The 12,146-nt window shown below is 42.5% G+C and overlaps 2 protein-coding genes and 1 pseudogene across 3 annotated transcripts in view; 1 reads left to right on the top strand and 2 right to left on the bottom strand.

Moving 5' to 3' along the window:
- LOC131744510 (zinc finger protein 665-like) overlaps positions 1–12,146 on the bottom strand; it is a 341,106-nt gene that overhangs the window by 81,625 nt on the left and 247,335 nt on the right. The window lies entirely within an intron of this gene.
- The window catches only part of LOC131744559 (zinc finger protein 836-like), a 383,402-nt gene that overhangs the window by 154,460 nt on the left and 216,796 nt on the right, over positions 1–12,146 (bottom strand). The gene's annotated exons all lie outside the window — the stretch shown is intronic.
- Positions 6,723–7,945, top strand: LOC136791947 (zinc finger protein 836 pseudogene; annotated as a pseudogene).

Genomic DNA, 12,146 nt, shown 5'->3' with positions numbered 1-12,146 from the left:
GTAGTTCCCTGCTCACCTCAACTAGAGAAAGCACGCGAGCAACAACGAGGACACAGTGCAGCCAAAAATAAATAAATAAATACCTTTCATATTATTTTTAGGTGTATTTTTTACAACAAAAAGTGCTATATATATAAATCATATTTATACTTTGCTCGTTATGTAGGATGGAGACCATTCCAGTCTACTGAATTTCTTCACTCTCCTAGCTTCTCAAGCATAGCCATGTATTCCCCTAATTTCTCACTCCCCTCACAAAAAGGCAAGGCCATAGAACCAGTTTTGCCAAATGCGGAGGTACTAAAGGGTTTCAAAAAGGAAAATGTCCCGAAAGGCGGTTTCTACGTGGACCGAAAGCAGAAAAGGCAAGGGCTTCGGTACTGGCGTCAGAGAAATTTGAAACCCAAAGGGAAACGATCCGCGACCTGTAACAGTGACCTCTGGATTTACGTGGGGAAGAGGGGCGGGAGTGGGAATTAAAAGACCGCAGTGACTCCAAAACCCTGAGGATGGAGTAAAGGCACCGCGAAGCACAGACTTCAACTAGCAACGAGAGACGCTCTAGATTGCTACCTCGTTCCAAGAATTCCATTTCCGGGGCCGTAGAGAACCGCGCATGCGCTTTGTGAAGAGGCCGACCGGCCGGGGCGGAGCCTGGACGGAGAGCTACGTACGGCTGGGTTTGGGGGCGGTGACGGGATCCCCGTCCGGGAAGGGAACGCGGGAGGGCTGGGAAGGGGGAGGGCCTGCAAGGTGCTTCCCTGTACTTGACGAGCTTGTTTCAAGTTGCAGCCTGTAAAAATTTTAAGTTAAAGCTTACGATTGTGGGGGCCAGTTATGTCGGAAACTAAGATGTTTCCTATAAAGAAGTTGAACACGGTTTAAATAAAAGCTGTTTCTAACAGCAGGTTGCTCTCATGTCCTGCTAGTAAGGCCAAAGTTAATCAGGTTTCTGGAAATGTGGCTCTCCTAGACTGGTGGGCATGGGGCAGTGGTTGGCTCCAGGAGCATTTTGTGCAATTCGAATTAATTTTGGCAGTAGGAAATAAGAACTGAACTTGTCTCTGTATTACACACTAGAATGAGAAATACAAAACTCTCCCTGGGTCGAATGGGCTATTTCATACTGACACCCTTTAGAATAGCTTTTCGGTTTCTATTCCCCTGTCACACCAGAGGCCAATTTCAACAATCTGCTCAGTTCGAGAGACTCAGGGACAAGACCTGGAGTCTGAGACTGTCGGACTAAAGCAAGTGATTATTTAGGTCACTAATATTGGCTTAAAAAGAGCAAAACGTTTTTAAAAATTGTTATGTATTGGCACTTCCCTGGTGGTCCAGTGGTTAAGACTCTTCACTCCCAATTCAGGGGCCATGGATTCGATCCCTCGTCAGGGAACTAAGATCCCCGCATGCCGCAAAGTGTGGCCTAAAGAAATAAATAATTGTTATAAATTGTATTGCCCTTTCTCTTTGCTAACATGTTTTAATTATTTGCTGTTTTCTGGGCTTCCCTGGTGGCACAGTGGTTGAGAGTCCGCCTGCCGATGCAGGAGACACGGGATCGTGCCCCGGTGCGGGAAGATCCCACGTGCCGCGGAGCAGCTGGGCCCGTGAGCCATGGCCGCTGAGCCTGCGCGTCCGGAGCCTGTGCTCCGCAACGGGAGAGGCCACAACAGTGAGAGGCCCACGTACCGCAAAAAAAAAAAAAATTATTTGCCATTTTAGCTTAAATTTTGTTTTCTTAATTTTTTTTTAATTAGCATCCATAGTTTCATACAGATAAAATAAAAGGAGAACGGGCAATAAGAGAAAAAAATTTTTTTCTTTTGGTGAGAACTGCCTTATTTCATAAAATGCTTATCCAATTCCACACTTGTGCTGAATTACCTTTAAATATCTTTGAGAAAAACTTATTTACATCATAATATATTTAAGTCAATAACTAAATATAATGCAATTTCAAATTCCCTTTATGTTCATTATGAAAGTAATTAGAAATTTACCTTTGATTTTTAAACTGTAATGTATATTAGCTCTTTATGTTCTATTGCTGAAAGTTCTGTTAAGGGTGGATAACAGAGCCTGTAAAATATATAGTATTCAGAAGACATTGGGATTTATTTTCATCTAAGGAATAATTAACTCTGCCATATTTCTAAGGGCGTTTAGTGGGGAGGTCCATATTCTCTTTAATATGAACCCTAAAGAAAGTAAAACTAGATTATCAACTATGCAATAACTTCATTTCTGCCCTCAATATTTCTATGGCAATATGTGTCATTAAACATTTACTACAGGGGCTTCCCTGGTGGCGCAGTGGTTAAGAATCCGCCTGCCAATGCAGGGGACACGGGTTCGAGCCCTGATCGGGGAAGATCCCACATGCCACAGAGCAACTAAGCTCCTGTGCCACAACTACTGAGCCCACACACCACAACTACAGAAGCCTGCTCACCTAGAGCCTGGTGTTCCACAACAAGAGAAGCCTCACTGCAACGAAGAGTAGGCCCTCTCTCTGCAACTAGAGAAATGTCCACGCGCAGCAATGAAGACCCAACGCAGCGAAAAATAAATAAATAATATAATAAAAACATTTACCAGAGGGCTTCCCTGGTGGCGCAGTGGTTGAGAGTCCGCCTGCCGATGCGGGGGACGCGGGTTCGTGCCCCGGTCCGGGAAGATCCCATGTGCCGCGGAGTGGCTGGGCCCGTGAGCCGTGGCCGCTGCGCCTGCGCGTCCGGAGCCTGTGCTCCGCAACGGGAGGGGCTGCAACAGTGAGAGGCCTGCGTACCGCAAAAAACAAAACATTTACTAGAAATTATGTTTTCCTACATCCCTACAGGTGGAAGATTTTTTCCATAGAGAAATGGCAATCAATTGTTTACAATTCATGTTTACATAGGGCTATTAGCATATTTAAAATGTTTTCAGACAAAATGAGCAGAATGTCCTGGTGTAGCACAACATGCAAACAACATCACATTTTTAAAAGATGCAGTGACTGGAATAAATTTTAGGATGTATAGATAATTCTGTATTATGCAACATTTGAAATTAGCCGTGTTGGCAAAAAAAAAAGACGTTTCAGTGTGGACTTCCATGATTCTGGTCAAGGACGAGTCAATGGTGGAACATTTCATTAAACACAGAACAATAGAGAAGCGGGCCTCTCACTGTTGTGGCCTCTCCCGTTGCGGAGCACAGGCTCCGGACGCGCAGGCGCAGCGGCCACGGCTCACGGGCCTAGCCGCTCCCCGGCATGTGGGATCCTCCCGGACCGGGGCACGAACCCGCGTCCCCTGCATCAGCAGGCGGACTCTCAACCACTGCGCCACCAGGGAAGCCCGATCCATTTTTTTAATGAGGAATTTTGTCGCTTATATAATTATCAAGGCAGCCAAATTAGCATATTTACAAGAAAAAAAGGAAATTTCCGAAATCACAGGAAGATTTTGACACAGGTCACCCTGTGATATCGTTATGAAACTGATACAAATTATTAAGGATTCAAAAATGTGAAAAACACAAGGATATAGTATGACGTGTCCTTAAAAATTAAAGAATATACATTTCTGAGTCCGGGTGGAAGGACCGAAATGTTTACCACTCTCAAACTTAGATAAGGATACATTTTACCAGAAAGGATTATTACCAGGAATTCCCTGGCCGTCCAGTTGTTAGGACTACACGCTTCCACTGCAGGGAGCACGGTTTGATCTTTAGTCCAGGAACTAAGATCCCACAAGGCGCGCTGTGCGGCCAAAAAAAAAAAAAAAAAAAAGATACTTACCATAGAGAGAATGTTGCAACCACAAAATTTGTAAAGCCTCAAAAGTCAGACAAAAAAAGCGCTTTTCTTTTATACCCAGGGCTAAACAAAGTAGGAAAACTCCGTATGGAGGAGTGGCTGGCCACATGGCAGGAGCCTCAGTTTCTCAGGTGATGTTTTATGCTGAAGTCACTTACTCTTGGGTGCAGATATTCTGGCAGCAAGGTGGTTCTGAATTACAAAGCTCAAAAGTGGTCCAAAAAGTAAGGCATTTGGGAGAGGAGAAAAGCTTAAAATTTTTTTTGATTAAATCATCTTAACAAGCATTGTGTCCACTTATCTAAGGACCAACAAATCGGTAATCGTTGATAAGACAATGGATGGGAATCTGGAGGATTCCTTTCTTGCTGTTTCCAAAGTAAACAAGGGGGCTATCATTAGTCTTACTGAAATTAAAGAGGAAGTGTAGTTCTTAGCTCGCAAGCTGATACCGTCGGCAGAAAAGAAGAAAAGGAGTTCTTTTACCTTTGCTCTTTTCCAGAGTTCCAGGATTGAAGTAAAGTCTAACATTGTCACCACATATTGTGACATCAAGCAAAATTTTAAAAATAACAAATACACATGTTACATTTGGATAATGGAATATTAGAAAATTTAAACTAATAATGATAATAAACGTACCCAAGAACCTCAGCGTTTATGCCTTTGAATGGCATTGAAGGACCCTGCATGCTCCTGTGCCTTTGTTGTGTCTATTCCTGTCACATGCAAGAGGAATTAAGTCTCTTAGTTGTTTTTTTTTTTTTTTGCGGTACTCCAGCCTCTCACTGTCGTGGTCTCTCCCGCTGCGGAGCACAGGCTCCGGACGCGCAGGCGCAGCGGCCACGGCTCACGGGCCCAGCCGCTCCGCGGCACGTGGGATCTTCCCGGACCGGGGCACGAACCCGCGTCCCCTGCATAGGCAGGCGGACTCTCAACCACTGCGCCACCAGGGAAGCCCTATATATATATTCTTTTCGAGATTCTTTTCCCTTATAGTTTATTACAAAATATTGAGACTAGTTCACGATGCTATATGGTAGGGGCTTGTTGGTTATCTATTTTATATATGGTAGTGTGTATATGTTAATCCCAAACTTAATTTATTGCTTCCTGACTCTCCCTTTCCCCTTTGGTAATCATAAGTTTGTTTTCTATGTCTGTGAGTCTCTTTTTATTTTGTAAATAAGTTCATTTGTACCTTTTTTTTTTTTAAGATTCCCCATATAAGCCATATCACATGATATTTGGCTTTTTCTGTCTGGCTTACTTCACTTAGTATGATAATCTCTAGGTCCATCCATGTTGCTTCAAATGGCATTATTTCATTCTTTTTCATGGCCTAGTAGTATTCCATAGCATAGATAGATAGATAGATAGATAGATAGATAGATAGATAGATAGATAGATAGATATGACATCTTTATACATTCACCTGTTGATGGACAGTTAGGTTGCTTCCATGTCTTGCCTATTATAAATAGTGCTGCTATTAACATTGCAGTGTATGTATCTTTTTGAATTAGTGTTTTTGCGTGTTTTTAAAAAAATAAATTTATTTTATTTATTTATTTTGGCTGCATTGGGTCTTTGTTGCTGCCCATGGGCTTCCTCTAGTTGCAGAGAGCGAGGGCTACTCTTTGTTGCGGTGCACGGGATTTTCACTGCAGTGGCTTTTCTTATTGTGGAGCCTGGGCTCTAGGTGCGCGGGCCTCAGTAGTTGTGGCATGTGGGCTCAGTAGTTGTGGCTTGCGGGCTCTAGAGTGCAGGCTAAGTAGTGGCACACGGGCTTAGTTGCTCCTCAGCATGTGGGATCTTCCCGGACCAGGGCTTGAACCTGTGTCCCCTGCGTTGGCAGGCGGATTCTTAGCCACTGCATCACCAGGGAGGTCCCTGTTGTTTTGATATTAAGTTGTATGAGCTGTTTTGTTTATTTTGGAGGTTAACCCCTTGTCAGTTGCATCATTTGCAAATATTTTCTCCCATTCTGTGGGTTGTTTTTTCGTTTTGTTTATGGCTTCCTTTTCTGGGCAGAGGTTTTTGAGTTTAATTAGATCCAGTTTCTTTATTTTTGTTTTACTTTTCTTTACTCTAGTAGATGGAGCCAAAAAGACACTGCTCTGGTTAATGTTAAAGTGTTCTGCCTATGTTTTCCACTGTTCTGTACTTTTAGAATGTTTTATGCTTCTTCATGGGTACATAGTTTTATAAGAGGTATTTAGAAAGATATTTGGTTGATTAACTTGTTTTGTCAAATTCTTCACTTTCTTTGTGCTAGATTAGTTTTCCAATTCGAAACTGCCATGTGCTTTGGGGTCATGGTGGAAATATACATTTTATTTGATAGCTAATACCAGTTTGTTTAATGTGAGTGTTTTTCTCATAGGTTGTTTGAAAATAGGGTGCCCTAAAATAATTAGAATTACCTCGGATCACTTTTTCTTTAGTAAATAATCCTATTTTTAAAAAATTTATTTTTATTTTTGGCTGCGTTGGGTCTTCGTTGCTGTGCACAGGCTTTCTCTAGTTGCGGCGAGTGGGGGCCACTCTTCATTGTGGTGTGCAGGCTTCTCATTGTGGTGGCTTCTCTTGCTGTGGAGCACGGGCTCTAGGCATGCGGGCTCAGTAGTTGTGGCTTTCAGGCTCTAGGGTGTAGGCTCAGGCTCAGTAGTTGTGGCACACGGGCTCAGTTGCTCTGCGGCATGTGGGATCTTCCTGGACCAGGGCTCAAACCCATGTCCCCTACATTGGCAGGTGGATTCTTACCACTGCGCCACCAGGGAAGCCCCAAGAATCCTGTTTTCTTGCTTTAGTACAGTTTTTAAGATCATGGTAGGTAGTTTCATAAGTCTCTTTGAAGTAAGTACTATTTTTAGTGTAGTATCATGTATGTAACTTGAAATATTTATTTATGAATTACAGTGTGTTGGACACATATGATTCTTTGTATCTTGTAGATATTTCTCATATACATGTGATCAAGAAATGACATCTAAAAGCAAACACTGATAGAGAAGAAATAGTCCAAACCATAATGCTGCGAAGACATGAAAGGAAAGAAATCAAACATCTTTACCTCAAGGTTGTCCAGGAAAATATTTATGACCTTGAGTCTCAGTGGAGAGCCGAGGTAAGAAATTACAAAGACATGACTATAACCCATGACCAAAATCTCACTGGTAAGAGAGATGGACATGGTAGAAGTACTGCAGGAGTTGAGTTTATTGAAAACAGGCTGGCATTAAGCTTTTGGGATGTCCTGCATATTTTTAAAAGTGAAGAGAAAATTGATGAGTTTAATCAAGCTGACACGACCAATAGCAGTAATGCCTCATGTTCACCACTTCAAGGAATTTCTTCTGGTGTCCAAACCAACATTTCTAATATACATGCATCCATCACTACTGACAAAATACCAGAAAACACCCAGGGAAAGACCTTACAAATGTAATCTGTGTGGCAAAACCTTTCTTCAGGGATCACACCTCAGTAGACATCACATCATCCACACCAGAGAGAAATTACATAAATGTGATGTATGTGAAAAAGTCTTTAGTCGAAATTCAGACCTTATGGTTCATCAGAGAATTCATACTGGAGAGAAACCTTACAAATGTAATGAATGTGTAAAGGTGTTTAGTCGGAAAGCAAACCTTGCAGTTCATGAGAGAATTCACACTGGAGAGAAACCTTACAAATGTAGTGAGTGTGGCAGGGTCTTTAATCAAAAACAAATCCTTGCAAGTCATCAGAGAATTCATACTGGAGAGAAACCTTACAAATGCAATGAGTGGGGGAAAACGTTTAGTCAGGGCTCAAAACTCAGGCGTCATCAGATAATCCGTACAGCAGAGAAGTTAAATAAATGTCATATATGTTGCAAGGCCTTTAGTAGAAATTCAGACCTTGCAGTTCATCAGAGAATTCATTCTGGAGAGGTAACTTACAAATGTAAGGAGTGTGGCAAGATCTTTAGTCAGAAATCAAACCTTGCAGTTCATAAGAGAATTCATACTGGAGAGAAACCTTACAACCGTAATGAGTTGCAGCAAGGTCTTTCGTCAAAAAGCCACCCTTGCAAAGCATCAGAGGATTCATGATGGAGAGAAACCTTTCAAAAATAATGAATGTTGAAAAGACCTTACTCACATCTGAACTTTCACTACACATCAGATAATAAATACAGAGGGGAAACCATATTATTGTGATATATATGGAAAGGTCCTCATTCAAAACTGACAGTTTAAATTCATGGGAGATTCATAGTGGGAGGAAACATGCACATTCATGACTGTAGCAAAACCTCGCTTACCATCAGATAAGCCATACTGGACAGTAATCGTAGAAATGTCATAAAAGTCTCATAGTTTTTAGTCAACATTTGTACCTTAAGGTGCACAAAAAAATTCATACTGGAGAGAAACCTTACAAATATAATGAGTGTGGCAAAGCCTTTATTGTACTTTGAAGTCTAACTTACTGTCAGGTAATCCATATTGGTGAGGGACTTTAAGCCAGGGTTTTAGCAAGTGTACACATCTTAGCTGCATTGGAAAAGTCATACTGGAGAAATATCAGGTAAGTGTATTTACTTTGACCAGGCCTTTAGGCAACAAATTCATTCACCAGATAATTCATTCTGGAGATTATTACCTCACAAATGCAATGAATGGGAAAAACCTTTACTCGGGGCTCACATTTCATCATTCATCAGATAATCTATACGCAACGGGACATTACAGATGTACTGAATATGGCAAAGCTTTTTTTTTTTTTTTTTTTTTTTTGTCTTACACGGGCCTCTCACTGTTGTGGCCTCTCCCGTTGCGGAGCACAGGCTCCGGACGCGCAGGCGCAGCGGCCACGGCTCACGGGCCCAGCCGCTCCGCGGCATGTGGGATCCTCCCGGACCGGGGCACGAACCCGCGTCCCCTGCAGCGGCAGGCGGATTCTCAACCACTGCGCCACCGGGGAAGCCCTGGCAAAGCTTTTTGGTTGTGCCTTAAACTGGGGGTTCACCAAATATTTCATACTTTAAAATGCAATAGGGACTTCCCTCGTAGGGCAGTGGTTAAGAATACACCTGCCAATGCAGGGGACACAGGTTCGAGCCCTGGTCCGGGAAGATCCCACATGCCACGGAGCAACTAAGCCAGTGCGCCACAACTACCGAGCCTGCGCTCTAGAGCCCGCGAGCGACAACTACTGAGCCTGTGAACCATAACTACTGAAGCCCGCGTGCCTAGATCCCCGTGCTCTGCAACAAGAGAAGTCACCACAATGAGAAGCCCGCGCACCACAGCGAAGAATAGCCCCCGCTCTCTGCATCTAGAGCAGCTAGAGAAAGCCCGCGCACAGCCATGAAGACCCAATGCTGCCAAAAAAAAAGTAAAGTAAATAGAATGCAATAAATATAGCAATGTTTCAAATTATTACTTACTTTCACTAGATATCAGAATATTTATCCTGGAGAGAAACCACACAGATGTAATAAAATTTAATCACTTTCCTCATCACCCTAGTTGAATCCTGTTTCTTTTACCAGCACAGTTTTATCCTGTCTTGGTGCTTTACAACAAACACTAAGAATGCACCATTAGGCTATCAGTGTGGGAAGAATCTATAGCGCATTTCTCCAAAGAAGATATACAGATTGCCAACAAACACATGAAAGGATGCTCAACATCACTAATCATTAGAGAAATGCAAATCAAAACTACAATGAGATATCATCTCACACCTGTCAGAATGGCCATCATCAAAAAATCTACAAACAATAAAAGCTGGAGAGGGTGTGGAGAAAAGGGAACCCTCTTGCACTGCTGGTGGGAATGTAAGTTGATAGAGCCACTATGGAGAACAGTATGGAGGTTCCTTAAAAAACTATAAATAGAACTACCGTATGACCCCGCAATCCCACTACTGGACATATACCCTGAGAAAACCATAATTCAAAAAGAGTCATGTACCAAAACGTTTATTGCAGCTCTATTTACAATAGCCAGGACATGGAAGCAACCTAAGTGTCCATCAACAGATGAATGGATAAAGAAGATGTGGCACATATATACAATGGAATATTACTCAGCCATAAAAAGAAATGAAACTGAGTTATTTGTAATGAGGTGGATAGACCTGGAGTCTGTCATACAGAGTGAAGTAAGTCAGAAGGATAAAAACAAATACTGTATGCTAACACATATATATGGAATCTAAAAAAAAAATGTCATGAAGAGATTAGTGGTAGGATGGGAATAAAACACAGACTTACTAGAGCATGGACTTGAGGATATGGGGAGGGGGAAGGGTGGGCTGTGATGAAGTGGGAGAGTGGCAGGGACATATATACACTACCAAATGTAAAATAGACAGTTAGTGGGAAGCTTCCGCATAGCACAGGGAGATCACCTCTGTGCTTTGTGACCACCTAGAGGGGTGGGATAGGGAGGGTGGGAGAGAGGGTGATGCAAGAGGGAAGAGATATGGGAACATATGTATATGTATAACTGATTCACTTTGTTGTAAAGGAAAAACTAACACACTATTGTAAAACAGTTATACTCCAATAAAGATGTTTTAAAAAAAAAAAGAATCTATAGCAATTTCTTTCGAATATGGAATCAAACAACATATAATTTGGGGATTATATACTCATAATTTGTACTTGATTATTCTCTCCACACTCTATTCCAGAATATTCAGACGGCTATGATGCAAGTAGCATAGCAGTTTATTTCAGACTCTGAATTTTATTGACGTGCAAAAATTAAACAGGATAAATTTAAAGATCTGATTGGTTGTATTGAATGATTCATGAATTGGTCAGTATCCCACTTTATCCCAATTTAATTCCATTAAATTTCGTGGATTATTGAATTATTTAATGTATTTAATTATTTTTGACCGTCCCTTACAGACCAGAAGCTATCTGAAGGCAGGGTATGGATTTTATCATTCACGGCTGACACGATGAGTGAATCCACGTTGCCAGTGTAAACGAGGGTGCTGGGATGCCCAGGCTCATTGACCAGTAGCTTTAGTGGTCATGGAACTATTTTTGGCACTGGATTCCTTACTCCTGTGACATTACAATCTAACATTCTGAACACTTGACATGCATTCTCATGCTATATGTGGTTAATGCGGTGTGAATTCTAGGCAACATGTGCTCAACAGCTGTAAGTTAACTCATCACTTAAGTGATGTTTTCATAGTCTTTTTAAGCCACAAATGTTTTTTAAAAAAATTAATTAATTATTATTTTTATTTTTGGCTGCGTTGGGTCTTTGTTGCTGTGCACGGGCTTTCTCTAGTGGCGGTGAGCGCGGGCTGCTCTTCGTTGTGGTGCGCGGGCTCCTCGTTGCAGCGGCTTCTCTTGTTGCAGATCACGGGCTCTAGGCGCGCGGGCTCCGCCGTAGTTGCAGCACGCGGGCTCTAGAGCGCAGGCTCAGTAGTTGTGGCGCACGGACTTAGTTGCTCTGCGGCATGTGGCATCTTTCTGGACTCGAACCCGTGTCCCCTGCATTGGCAGGCGGATTCTCAACCACTGTGACACCAGAGAAGTCCTAAGCCACAACATTTTGAATTCAAGATTCTTTCTGAAAGGCTTCATTCTACACCCATCAGAAAATAATAATCCTATCTATCAGGAACACCTGATACGCATCAGGAACACCTGGAGAACGGTGACTGAAAGAAGTTGGAGGTTCATCATTCTCACATAAGAGGAAGTCCAGAGGGCGAAGTTTGTGATGTGATGGGTCCTTTGCCCCTTCTATCTCCATGAGCACTTAGTCTTTACTTTGCTTGTAGCAACATGGCTGCTGGATGACTAAGAAGGGTGACGATTGAGAGCAAAACCTTTTTCATTTACAGATTTTGTCTCGTTTTCAGCGAACCGTTAGTCTCACATGTTTTTCTAAATATTACCTACTTTTTTTTTTTTTTTTCGGTATGCGGGCCTCTCACCGTCGTGGCCTCCCCCGCCGCGGAGCACAGGCTCCGGACGCGCAGGCCCAGCGGCCATGGCTCACGGGCCCAGCCGCTCCGCGGCACGTGGGATCCTCCCGGACCAGGGAACGAACCCGTGTCTCCTGCATCGGCAGGCGGACTCTCAACCACTGCGCCACCAGGGAAGCCCAATATTACCTACTTTTTAAGTGGCCATCATAGTTTTAATAAGAAATGTGAATTTTTGAATTTCATATTTCCACCTAAAAAACAGAGAAAAGGGAAAAGATGTTAGAGACACAGTATGTGAATGGAGTTTGTTCTTTATCCTGAGAATATAAGATGATAGATGCTTACTAAACTTATTTCGGTAATATTTCAATCT

Source organism: Kogia breviceps, chromosome 18 (assembly GCF_026419965.1).
Source record: "Kogia breviceps isolate mKogBre1 chromosome 18, mKogBre1 haplotype 1, whole genome shotgun sequence".
Classification (NCBI taxonomy): domain Eukaryota; kingdom Metazoa; phylum Chordata; class Mammalia; order Artiodactyla; family Physeteridae; genus Kogia; species Kogia breviceps.
The sequence above is the reverse complement of the archived record's forward strand: the minus strand, read 5'-3'. Positions and strand labels throughout refer to the sequence as shown.